The sequence below is a fragment of the Scyliorhinus canicula genome, chromosome 4 (assembly GCF_902713615.1).
Source record: "Scyliorhinus canicula chromosome 4, sScyCan1.1, whole genome shotgun sequence".
In the NCBI taxonomy this organism is placed as follows: domain Eukaryota; kingdom Metazoa; phylum Chordata; class Chondrichthyes; order Carcharhiniformes; family Scyliorhinidae; genus Scyliorhinus; species Scyliorhinus canicula.
Window position 1 is genome coordinate 151,081,177 of NC_052149.1, and position 14,039 is coordinate 151,095,215.

At 47.9% G+C, this 14,039-nt stretch overlaps 1 protein-coding gene across 5 annotated transcripts in view; it reads right to left on the reverse strand.

Annotated features, from left to right (window-relative positions):
- LOC119965077 (C-terminal-binding protein 1-like) overlaps positions 1 to 14,039 on the reverse strand; it is a 135,968-nt gene that overhangs the window by 42,298 nt on the left and 79,631 nt on the right. The window lies entirely within an intron of this gene.

Genomic DNA, 14,039 nt, shown 5'->3' on the forward strand with positions numbered 1-14,039 from the left:
GAGCTCACAGTTTCCCCTACGGCATACTTTTGCTAAATTCAGTCACTTTAAATAAAAAGCTTAACTATCCAATCGTACAAATTAGGCAACTTTAATATAACGGAGTCAGGTTTCTCATTGCACAGTAATTCAAAATAAGAAACTTCAAATTGAACAAGAGTGAACCACAGTGTCCTATCAAGGCTTGTTCGGTTAGACACAACAGGAGACAAGTAAAACGTTTCCTACCCTGTCCATCAACCATTCATAGTTTACATACTGTATGGATCAAACGTTCTCTAAATAACCCCCAAGAGACACACCCAGGTTGTTCTACAGGCTCAAGTCAGCACCCTACCATCAATTTGCCCAAACACGCTCGCACACAGATGTTTGTGCAGTGTACACAATACTCTTGCACATCCGTTTCAACAGCTGTCACCCATGACAATCTCTATCCAACAATTTGTACTTTCCAAGCAACTCGTAATTGAAAGGGCGAGGATACAGAAAAGATTTATGAGGATAGTTCCAGGAAAACGAGGAGCTTGACTAGATTGAAGAAGCTGGGTCTATTCTTTTTATATCACTTTTCTTCTTTGTCTTCTCTTTCGAGATGTTCAAAACCATGTGGGACCTGGCCAGGGTGGTTAGGTAGACTAGTTAGGGAGGCAGTCCCCATTGGCAGAGGGACCAGAATTTTAAAGGTGATTGGCAAAAGGAGCAATGGTGACATGAGGTGATATGTTTTACCCAGTGAGTTGCTAGAATCTGTAATGCACTGCCTGAGAGCATGGCAGAGGGAAACTTAATCATTGCCTTCAAAAAATGAATTGGATAAATATCTATTAAAAAAAATTGCAGATCAAGGGGAAACAAGAAGGGAGATGGACTAAATGAGTTGTTCTTACAGAGAGCCAACTCTAACACGACAGGCCGCAAGGCCTCCTTCTGTGTTGTACCCATTCTATTAAAGGACTGAATCTAAAAGTGTTCGATTGGCATGGTATAAAAACAACCCAAGTCACTACTAGACATTTTGGTCGCATAACCAGCTGCATGAAGATGTCACATACTATACTTCACTGAAGTTGTAATGATGACGCAACACAAATTTAAAACCGTTTGGTCTGATGCATTTTTGTTTTTATTTTCTTATAGGCTATTTAATGGCAAACATTGACCTCCCACAGAAATGGAGAGAAACATACCACTGGCGGATTTACCAAACATTTTGCATCAACTTCAGCCTCAAGAGTTCCAGCTGATAACACAAATACAAGAGAATCGCGTCCAATAATTATTCCCTTGCACCTCAGTCCCAGTTCACCCAAATGCAGGAAACCCATCTCGTTCAGTGCAGCTAAACGCTATTAGGTTCAAAATTATGCTAACCTTGCATGGTGCTCAAGGTGGACACAAATACATTTCTTTACCAAAGGTTAACGGTATCAAATAGGAATCAGTCTGACTTTAACACTTTGTACAAGGTGTAGACAAAACAGCGGCTATATTTGTCCACAAGAACTATCAGCAGGAATAGGCCACTTAGCCCCTCCAGCCCGCTCCGCCAATCAATTTGATTATGAATGATATAAGTGTCACCTCAACTCCATTTTCCTAATTTGTTCCCCATAACACTTAACTCACCTGGCTGATCAAAAATCTATCTCGGCTTTGAATACATTAAATGACACAGCCGCCACTGCCCTCTGGTGAAGTGAATTCCACAGACTAATGGACTCTCGGAGAAAAGACTTCTTACTTCAGTCGTAAATGGGAGACCTATAACTTATAAAATGTGCTCTCTGGTTCGAGATTCCCTGCAAGAGGAAATATCGTCTCAGCAGCTACCCCGTCAAGATCCCTCAGGGTCTTTTATCCATCAATAGGATCACCTCTCCTTCTAAATGTCCTTCAGGGGAGGAAATCTGCCATCCTCACCTGGTCTGGCTTACATGCGACTCCAGATCCACAGCAATTTATTTGACTCTTAAATGCCCTCTAGAATGGCCCAGCAATTCCCGTACCAGCCTCCCCGGACAGGCGCCGGAATGTGGTGACTAGGGGCTTTTCACAGTAACTTAATTGAAGCCTACTCGTGACAATAAGCGATTTTCATTTTCATTCATTTCATTTCAAGCTACCCAGCTGTATCAAAAATGCTACAAAGTCTAAAAGGAAAAACATCGGCATCGACCTGGGCACTGGAAACAACAATGGCAAACTCAGCCCTGTGAACCCTGCAAAGTCCTCCCTGCAAACATCTGAGGACGTGTGCCAAAATTAGGAGAGTTGTCTGACAGTCTAGTAAAGCAACAACCGGTCAGTCATACTCACAGAATCATACCTTAGAGACAATGTCCCAGTCACCACTATCACCATCCCTGGGTATGTCCTGTCTCACCGGAAGGACAGACCGAGCAGAGGTGGCGGCACAGTGGTATACAGTCGGGAGGAAGTTGCACTGGGACTCCTCTACATCAACTCTGAGCCCCATGAAGGCTCATGGCTTCAGGTCAAACATGGGCAAGGAAACCTTTTGCTGATTACCATGCACCATTGACCATCAGCTGATTAATCAGTTCTCCTCCACGCTGAACACCACTAGGAGGAAGCACAGAGGATAGCATGGGCAGAGAATATACTCTGGGTAGGGGGCTTCAAAGTCCATCACCAAGAGTGGTTTAGTAGCACCACTACTGACCAGGCTGGCTGAATCCTAAATGACATAAGAGGGGAGGGGGGTGGGGCATGGTAGCACAGTGGTTAGCACTATTAAGTCACAGCGCCAGGGTCCCAGCTTGGGTCACTGTCTGTGCGGCGTCTTCACAATCTCCCCATGTCTGCGTGGGTTTCCTCAGGGTGCTCCGGTTTCTGCCTACAGTCCAAAGATGTGCAGGTTAGGTGGATTGGCCATGATAAAGCCCTTAGTGTCCAAAAATTGCCCTTAGTGTTGGGTAGGGTTACTGGGTTATGGGGATAGGGTGGAGGTGTTGACCTTGGGTAGGGTGCTCTTTCCAAGAGCCGGTGCAGACTCGATGGGCTGAATGGCCTCCTTCTGCAATGTAAATTCTATAGGTTAGGTGGATTGGCCATTCTAAATTGCCCTTACTGGTTAGTTGGGGTTACTGGGTTACGGGGATAGGGTGGAGGTGTGGGCCTAAGTAGGGTGTTCTTTCCAAGGGCTGGTGCAGACTCGATGGGCCGAATGGTCTCCGTCTGCACTGTAATCTCGATGTAAATAACTGCTAGGCTGGGTCTGAGACAGGTGGTAAGGAAACCAACAAGAGGGAAAACATACTTGATCTCATCCTCACCAACCTGCCTGCCACAGATGCATCTGTCCATGACAGTATCAGTAGGAGTGGCCACCGCACAGTCCTTGAGCAGACCAGGTCCCATCTTCACATTGAGGATACCCTCCATCGTGTTGTGTGGCACTACCATTGTGCTAAATGGGATCGATTCAGAACAGATGAAGCAACTCAAGACTGGGCATCCATGAGGTGCTGTGGACCATTAGCAGCAGCAGAACTGTACTCAGCCACAATCTGCAACCTCGTGGCCCAGCATTTACCCCACTTGACCATTACCACCAAGCCTGGGGATCAAACCTGGTTCAATGAAGACTGCAGGAGAGCAGGCCAGGAGCAACACCAGGCATACCGAAAAATGAGGTGTCAACCTGGTGAAGTTACAAGACAGTACTACTGGCATGCCAAACAACATTAGCAGCAAGCGATAGACAGAGCTAAGTGATCCGACAATCAACAGATCAGATCTAAGTTCTGTAGTCCTGCCACACCCAGTCATGAATGGTGGTGGACAATTAACAGCTCACTGGGAGAGAAGGCTCCACAAATATCGCAATCCTCAATGATGGAGGCGTCCAGGGCATCAGTCCAAAAGACAAGGCTGAAGCATTTGCAATAATCTTTAGCCAGAGGTGCTGAGTGGATGGCCCATCTCGGTCTCCTCCATTGGTCCCCAGCATCACTGATGCCAGTCTTCAGCCAATTCAAATGACTGAGTCATTTTTTTTTTTAAATTTAGCGTACCCAATTATTTTTTCTATTAAGGGGCAATTTAGCGTGGCCAATCCACCTACTCTGCACATTTTTGGCTTGTGGGGGCGAAACCCACGCAGACACGGGGAGAATGTGCAAACTCCACACGGACAGTGACCCAGAGCCCGGATCGAACCTGGGACCTCAGCGCCGTGAGGCGGTTGTGCTAACCACTAGGCCACCGTGCTGCCCTGACTATGAGTCATGACAGTATTCTGGCAATGGTACTGAAAACTTGTGCTCCAGTACCGTGTCCCTAGCCAAGCTGTTCCAGTACAGCTACACTTGCACCTACCTAGCAATGTGGAAAATTGCCCAGGCCTGGACACAAAAAATAGGACAAATCCAACCGAGCCAATTACCGCCAATCAACTCTCAATCATCAGTAAAGTGATGGAAGGGGTCGTCAACAGTGCGATCAAGTGGCACTTACTTAGCAACAACCTACTCACTGGCGCTCAGTTTGGGTTCCGCCAGGGTCACTCAATTCCTGACCTCAATATAGTCTTGGTTCAAACATGAACAAAAGGGGCGAGGTGACAGTGATTGCCTTTGACATCAAGGCAGCATCTGATTGAGTATGGTATCAAGAAACCCTTGCAAAACTGGAGTTTACGGGAATCAGGGGGAACAGTCCCCACTGGTGGGAGTCATACCTAGCACAAAGGAAGGTGGTTGTGGTCATTTGAGGTCAGTCATCTCAGCTCCAGGACAACAGTGCAAGAGTCCCTCAGGCTAGTGTCCTAGGCCCAACCATCTTTAGCTGCTTCATCAATGACCTTCCTTCCAACACAAGGTCAGGTGTGGGCATGTTTGTGGATGGCTGCACAGTGCTCAGCACCATTCACGACTTCTCAGACGCTGAAGCGGTCCACGCACAAATACAGCAAGATCTGGACAATATCCAGGCTTGGGCTGACCAGTGGCAAGTAACATTTGTGCCACATGTGCCAGGCAATGACCATCGCCAACAAGAGAATCAAATCATTACCCCTTGACATTCAACGGCATTACCAATACGGAATCCCCTACTATCAACATTCTGGAGGTTACTATTGACCAGAAACTCAACTGGACTAGCCATGTAAATACTGCGGTTACAAGAGGTCAGAAGCTAGGAATCCTGCGGCAAGTAACTCACCTCCCGACTCCCCAAAGCCTGCCTACCACCTACTAGGCACAGGTCAGGAATGTGGTGGAATATTCCCCACTTGCCTGGATGAGTGCAATTCAACAACACTCAGCTCGACACCATCCCCAACAAAGCAGCCCACTTTATTGGCACTCCTTCCACAAACATTCACTCTCTCCACCACCAACGCACAGTAGTGGCAGTGTGTATTATCTACAAGACGCACTGCAGGAACTCACCAAGGCTCCTCAGGCAGCAACTTCCAAAACCCATGATCACCACCAGCTAGAAGGACATGGGGATCAGGTACCTGGAAACACAATAACCTGGAAGTTCCCCTCCAAGTCACTCACCATCCTGACTTGGGAATATATCGCTGTTTCTTCACTGTCACTGGGTCAAAATCTTGGAACTCCATAATAGCAACGTGTGTACCTACACCACATGGACTGCAGCAGTTCAAGGCAGCAGCTCACCACCACCTTCTCATGGGCAATTGGGGATGGGCAACGAATGCTGGCCTAAACAGCTACACGTACATCCCAAATCGTTCAACCTTCCCTCTTAAAATAACGCCTTCATCCCAGGAATAAGTCAGGTGAACCTTCTTCGAACTGCTTCCACTGCAATTCTATCCTTTAAGTAAATCGATTAAAATTGTACACAGTACTCCAAATGTGGTCCATCGCAGGCGCACTGCACTTTAAATTAATTAAGTGCAGGTAGCAGTTCGAGCTGTTCCTCAGTGACATGGTACTGGGCTACACAATTGAAAGTCTCTCTTTTGAATTCAAACTGGTGTCATCTCAGAACTCAGACTGTCAATGCGACCGACCTCCTATTTTGACTCAATTCTCCCCAAGCTACTGATCATCCAACTTCTCTTCCTGGCCCACATGATAGCCAATACTGCTAGAAAGCTTCCTCTCCTCCAGTATTGTTTCCCTTCCCTTTCAAATCTATCACCATTATCCCATCCTTCAAAAGACCCTTGACCCCAGCATCCTTGCAAAATACCATTCTTCCAACCTCTTTCCCCTCAAACTTGTGCCAATCTTCCCCCCCACAACTCCATTTTAAATGTCTAAAATCAGTTTTCCACCTCTACCAGAGCACTGAAATGGGTTGCAAAGTCACAAGTAACACCCAGAGTGACAGTGCGTCATGGTGCACTATCCCACCTTATCCTCCTCAACCTGCTTGCAACCTCTAAAACAGCTGATCACATTATCCTCCTTAAATGAGCCTGCAGCATTAACCAGCTGGGTGGGGCTGCCCTAACCTGACTCCATTCTCATCTATCCCGCTGCAGCTAGAAAAGTAGCTGCACTAGCTCCTCTTCCTTCTCCCGCTTCATTACCTCTGGTGTTACTCAAGGATGCCTTTACCCATTTACCTCCCCATCCTCTTTTTTTCTTATCTACCAGCTGCCCCCCGAAATTTCACCTGACTACACATTAAATTCAATGTATATGCTAACAAGGCCCAGCGCTACCTCACCACTAGCTCTCTAAACCCTTCTACTGCATCTAACATCATGTGGCTTGTCCATCGTCCAGTATGGAATGAGCAGAAATTTCCTCCAATTAAATATTGGCAAGACCAATATGTCGGTGTGTTCGGTTTTCTTCCCGAGCCACCAGGTCTATCCCCCTCCTTGGTATCTGGAGGAAAAGAAACCAGGCAGTGGGCGTGCCATTATCTCCTATACACCTTTGCAACACAGCCTGCATCGCCTGCTTGCTCCCTTGCGCTCAGTTACAAGACAAACACCAACTCCTGTAAACACAATATGACCACCGACATGGCATGATCCAATTACGTTATTTGGAGGAGACACAAATCGAGCCTCAAATGGTGAAAGGGGACAGGATTCTCTCCTACCCGGCGGGGCGGGGGGTCCCGGCGTAGCGGAGTGGCGCCAACCACTCCGGCGTTGGGCCTCCCCAAAGGTGCGGAAGTCTCCACACCTTTAGGGGCCAAGCCTGCGCCGGAGCTGTTGGCACCACGCTGACTGACGCCATAACCGGCAACAACGGCCTTTGACGCCCGCTGCCCGGGCTGGCCGAAAGGCCTTCGCCAGTTCGCGCATGCACCGGTGCGTCAGCTGCCGCTGACGTCACCACCGGCACATGCGCGCTGGGGGATTCTCTTCCGCCTCCGCCATGGTGGAGGCCATGGCAGCAGCGGAAGCAAAAGTGTGTCCCACGGCACTGGCCCGCCCGCCGATCGGTGGGCCCCGATCGCGGGCCTGGCCACCGTGGGGGCACCCCCCGGGATCCGATCGCCCCGCTCCCCCCCCCCCCACCCGGGGGCCCGCTCGCGCCGCCGATCCCGCCGCCACCAGAGGTGGTTCAAACCACAGCGGCGGGAGAGGCCTCTCAGCGGCGGGACTTCAGCCCATCGCAGGCCGGAGAATTGCCGCAGGGGCCTCGCCGATCGGCGGGGCGTGATTCCCGCCACCGCTAATTCCCGGGTGGCGGAGAATTCCGGCCACGGCGGGGGCGGGATTTACTCCGGCCCCGGGCGATTCTCCGACCCTGCCGGTGGGGCCAGAGAATTTCGCCCAGGTTCTTTTCAGCAGTCTTCAAACTATTAATAATGAATCTTATTCTGCACATGCATGCCCACTATAATGCAACCAGGTGGACTATCCCCCTGAACTGTACAAATAGTTGGTCCGAAATTTCAAGCAACTTCAAACTTCCTGAGGGGGACACGTGGGCAGTCCGGGCACAGCTACTTTCTGGTCTGTCTCCTGCTTCCTCTCTCTTCCCCCAGCCATTCCTTTTGATATTTCATCTTTTAATAAATGTCTAAAAAGTGCAGTGCGCCTGCGATGGACCACATTATGTGCAGCCACCATCTTTATAGGGGGCATACACGTGGCCATCACTGACCCTGGAATTGGAAATATGATAGCACTGGCAGCACAACATCAACACTTTTAACAATATCCTCCCATCTGCAGCTCATCCCAAACCTCTCGGACAGGGCTAGAAGGAGCAAATGGGATCCGTTCATTCTGCCCCCTCCCCAATTAAAATAACTGTCTTTTTAGACATTTATTAAAAGATGAAATATCAAAAGGAATCGCTGGGACATTTCTAGTTTGGTGGGGAGAGCGAAAGCTGATCTGGCAAGGTGGGGTGGTCTCCCTCTGTCACTGGCAGATCGCGTACAGGTGGTCAAAATGAACGTGGTGCCAAGATTTCTATTTATTTTCCAGTGGGGGGGGGGGAAGAGAGAGAGAGAGAGAGAGAGAGAGAGGAGAGAGAGAGAGAGAGACGAGAGAGAGAGGAGAGAGAGAGACGAGAGGAGAGAGAGGAGAGAGAGGAGAGAGAGAGAGAGAGAGAACCTGATGTATTATCACTGGGTGGCGAATGTGGAGAAATTGCGGAGCTGGGTCAAAGGGGTTAATTCCAAGTGGGTCAGAATGGAGGAGAGTTTGTGCAGGGGGTCGGGATTGCAAGCACTAGCAACAGCGCCGGGGGAAATACTCGGAGTCCAGTAAGTTTCGCCAACACTTTGGGTTGGGGGCAGGGTCAAGGGAAATGCCGATTCGGGGAAACCACAGATTTGAGCCAAGGAAGTGGGATGGAAATTTTCGGAAATGGGAGAAGGGGATTAAGACACTAAAAGATTTGTTTCTTAGGGGTCGGTTTGCAGGATTGAAGGAGCTGGAAGTGAAGTATGGGCTGGAGCAGGGGGAAATGTTTAGATACATGCAGGTTCGAGATGTTGCCAGAAAAGAGATAGAGCTTCCGGTGGAGCCGACCTCAGGTGCTGACGACAGGAGGACTGGGGAAGGGGGTAGTGTCGGCGGTTTACGGAGCTAATTTGGAAGAGGAGAAGGCACCACTGGAAGGGATCAAAGCAATGTGGGAGGAAGCGTGGGGAGAGGATATGAAAGAGGGCTTCTGGTGTGAGGTGCTCCGGAGAGTGAACGCCTCTACCTCGTGCGCGAGGTTGGGGCTGATACAGCTGAGGGTGATATACAGAGCACACCTCACGAGGGCAAGGCGATTCTTTGAAGGAGTAGAAGATGTGCGTGAACGTTGTTTGGGGGGGGGGGGGGGGGCCCTAATAATGTTATGTTTTGGTCCTGTCCAAAGCTAGAGGATTACTAGGAGGTTTTTAGGGTAATCTCTAAAGTGGTGCACGTGAAACTGGACCCGGGCCCCCGGGAGGCCATATTCAGGGTGTTGGACCAGCCAGGGTTGGAAACGGGTGCGGAGGCAGATGTTGTAGCCTTCGCCTCGTTGATCACCCAAAGGCGGATCCTGATGGGTTGGAGAGCAGCCTCTCCACCCTGTGCCCTGGCGTGGCGAGGGGACCCGTTGGAATTCTTGACTCTTGAGAAGGTTAAGTTTGACTGAGGGGAAAGATGGAGGGGTTCTACAATTCATGTGCATTATTCATTATGCACTTTCAAGAACTGGATAACATTGAACATTATTTTGGGGGGGGGGGGGGGGGGGGGGGGGGAGACGGGACTATGTGTTAATGGTAACTGTGGGTGATTCCCGATTCCTTTTTGTCATTTGTTTGTGTGAACATGCGGGCTAATGTTTGGGGTTCGGTAGGAGGATGGGATCGTTGTTATTGATATGGGGATTGACATATTTGTTACTGATTATTGTTTATTGTTGGTGGGTGTAAATTTGGGAGAAAGTGAAAAAGAATAAAAATATTAGAAAAGAAATAAGGCACCTGAATTGTAGTAGCACATAAGAAGTAGAGGGTAGTGCTGGTGTTACTGATGATAATAGTGACAATGAAGGTGGTGCAGAAGATGCTTCTCCATTGCCTTCCAGAGGATTTTCAGTTAATACAGGATGGTTTGATCGCTTTAAAAAGTGTTTTGGTCTGCATTATTTGAAGTTCGTGGGGGAAGCAGCATCAGCTTACCATGCAGCTGCAGGAGAGTTTCCCAAGGCGACGCAGAGAGGGTACTAGGCAGAGCAGGTCTCTTCCAGAAGAAAATGCCAAATAGGACCCACATATCCAAAGAAGAAAGGGCAGCTCCTGGCTTCAAAGGACAGGTTAACACTTTGTGCCAATGTGGCTGTTTTTAAATGTAAACCAATGCTGATTGATAGGTCAGAAAATCCTCGAGCCATTAAATGGTAAAAATAAATCTCATCTGCCAGTCTTTTTGAAGCAGAACAGCAATGTCTGTGTTCACCTGAAGAAGGAGCCGTGCTCCAAAAGCTCGTGTTTGAAACAAACCTGTTGGACTTTAACCTGGTGTTGTAAGACTTCTTACTGTGTTACAGCAGCCATTTTTGATGTTGGTTTGAGAAGTGCTTTCTGCATGTAAAGGGACTTATCGGAGGGAAAATAACTTGTTCAAGATCCTACTTATCCTCAATAATGCACCTGGGCATCAATTATCTCTCGCAGAGAGCCGTCCAGACGATGACATTCAGTGTTACCCCCAAAATCGACCTCACGGATCCAGCTCGAGAAGCAGGGGCTCATTGCACCCTTCAAAGGTTTATTATTTCAGTAGAGGTTTTAGCCATATTCTCAACGTTATTTACGGAAGACAAACCCTTCGAGCACAGTCCGTGACTATTGGAAGGAAGTCAATGCTCACCACGAAAGGGATAATTGTGGACTCATGGGATGAGGATAGAGAATCAAGCATTAACACCTCCCATGAAAAAAATTTGGCCTGAGGCTGTGAATGATTTCACAGGTTTCCCAATATGGACGTTGAAGTGGCCAAATTGTTGAGTTGGCAAAACAATCACAATGTCAGTGATTGGTATTGCTACTGCTCCTTACCAATTTGCAAAATTATATGGCAAACGGTGAAGCATTATTCTTTTTAAGTCTCATCAACATCACCCACTCCCTCTACCCTCAAGTCCTGTACTGAAATTGTGACACGTTTCCCATTGCTTTTGTTTTGTTCCTTTGTTCATCAATTTCTCCAGTATCTTTCTCTTAAATGAATTTCAAAACAAAACTTTTTTTCCCCTCTGCTCCTTTACAAATGTCAAGTTTTGGGCTGACTGGAACCAATCTAGTTCAGTCATTTTCAAGCTCAGGGTCGCGACCCACAGGTGAGTAGCGGGCAGGTGATGGGGAAGGTTGCGGGGCTCCCAATCGCGAGAAGCTCTCCCAATGGCCAAGACCAGATTTTAAAAATGAAGGCCTCAACCAGCTTTCAGTATGCCAGCCATCCCGCGTATGCGTGTCCCCTCAACAGTGCAAAGGCCCAGAACCCAACGAGGCAGACAGCCTCCTCCTGACTTCAAAGCACTGACCCAAGAGCAGATTCTTTTTGAAAATTGATGGAGACTTCTCTACAGAACCAGCGGCAGGCAGCGGGTCACATGCCCCATACACTGACATCACGTGCTCTGGGCGCAAGAGTGATTCCTCCATTTTGTAGATGCCAGCAGTGCTGGTGTGAACTCCAGGGCCTCTGATGGACAACCCACGAGAAGATGAAGTCAGAAACACAGCAGTATAATGAAGTTTTCTTGAGGTATGGGTGTAGAAATTGTGCAAATGCAAATCAGGATGCAAAGCCTATGCACGTTCACAGATATAGATTGAGAGGCAGTAGATTTAAAACTGAGATGAGGACGCACTACTTCTCGCAGATTGTGGTGAATTTTTGGAATTCGCTGCCCCATAGTGCAGTGGAGTCCGAATCATGAAATAGTTTCAAGAGAGAGATAGATATATTTCTGATTTTAAAAAACTGGTTAAAGGGATATGGGGAACAGGTAGGAAGGTGGCTTTGAGGCCAGGGAGAGATTAGCCATGATCTGATTGAATGGCAGAGCAGGCTCGAAGGGCTGAATTGCCTACTTCTGCTCATAATTCCTACGTTCCTACATGCAGGGAAGTACTGGCAAATGATAGATTAAAACCTTCAAAACTTCAAAGGCATTTGAAGACTAAGCGTGGTGGGGTAGAGGACAAATGTCCTGATTTTTTTCAACCGCTACAGTGAGAACGTATATCTGAAGTCCTTAGCAGAAATGTAACACTGAATGACAAAGCAAAGTGCGATTGTGAAGACCAAGCAAACTTCGATGTCACATTAAAGGTAAGCGAAAGGTGCGGGCCACGGAGGTGGGTCAGCGCGGGCAAAAATGGATCCTAGGCAGATGTTGATTGCCCAACTTTTGACCATGGGCAAACTTGGACAGTAAGTATCAGCAGAGATGTAACCAAAGAAGACATCATAACCAAACTAATCCTGCCCTCATCTGATAGTCACACATCATACTTAGCAGCAGGCACTACCAATAGCAAGTTACAAGCACAAAAGCCCCTCCCCACACCACTAAGTTTTGGTTGGGACCAGCTAACATAACAGACCAGGGAATACAATTCAATTTAATTCTTTCACATCAGTCTACTGGGCCATGTAGCACCAACAGATAAGACGATGGGGACCTTGCTCCCAAGCCTTCACACCAAAACAACTTATGTGATGGCTGTTTGGAAACAAGCAACATCACACAGGGTTGTGACTCACCAGGGGATTTTTCCTCTTCTGGAAGAAGGCATCTACAACTTCCCAGTGCAGTGGTATGGAAAATAAATAATCAGCAGTATTGTAATTGCAATTATATAACAATTAAATATGCCACCACACCACTTTTTAAAAATCCAGGAAATCATCCGCGAGGAATGCATATAAAAGCATGTTATGCCACCAAATCCAGAGTCATCCTACATTCCAGACCTCATCCACATTATCTTAATTACCAGTGAACATCTGCAGCTGTGCTGCTACGTTATGCAATATTTATTTTATACACCTGTGACATTCATCTAGACAGTTCATTCACTTCAAACAGGCAGGTTCAACGGCAGATTAACAGGAAGTGAAACCACCCACGGCAAATGCCAGCAGCCATTCAACCCATCATGGCTGTTCTGGTCCTCTGAAGGCACAATTTACCTCGTGTCACTCCCCCATCTTTTCCCTGCAAATATTCCCTTTACGATAATGGTCCAAATTCATTATGAAAGCCTCAATTGATCCCACCTCCACCGCACTCTCAGGCAGAGCATTCCAGAACCCAATCACTCGCTGAGTGAAGATGTTTTTCATCCCCTCACCGTTGTTTCTTTTATTAATTATCTTGCATCTGTGCCCCCGCTTCACAATCCTTCCACCAATGGGAACAGTTACTCCTCGAATCAGTCCAGACCCCTCATGATTTTGAATACCTCTATCAAATCTGCTCTCAACATTCTCTTCTCAAGTCCCAACGGTGGCACAGTGGTTAGCACTGCTGCCTCATAGCTCCAGGGACCCAGGTTCAATTCTGGCCTTGGGTGACTGTCTGAGTGGAGTTTGCACTTTCTCCCCGTGTCTGCGTGGGTTTCCTCTGGGTGTCCCAGTTTCCTCCCACAGTCCAAAGATGTGGTTAGGTGGATTGACAATGCTAAATTGTCCCTTGGTGTCCAAAAGTTTAGGTGGGATTATTGGGATTGGATGGAGGCATGGGCTTAAGTAGATCCTCTTTCCAAGGGCCGTGCAGACTCGATGGACCGAATGGCTTCCTTCTGCAGTGAAAGGATTCTGCGATTATATACCTAGGTAACTGAAGCTCCTCATCCCTGGAACTATTCTGGTGAATCTTTTCTGCACCCCCTCTATTGCCTTCGCTTCCTTGCCGAAGTGTGGTGCCCAAAAGTAGGCACAATGTTCCAGTTGAGGCCAAACCAATGTTTTGTACAAGGTCAACACAACTTCCTTGTTTTTGCACTCTGTGCCCCTATTGATAAAGCCCAGAATGCCATACGCTTTATTAGCCACTGTCTTGCCACCGTCAATGATTTATACACACATATCCCCAGGTCTCGGACCTCGCGCC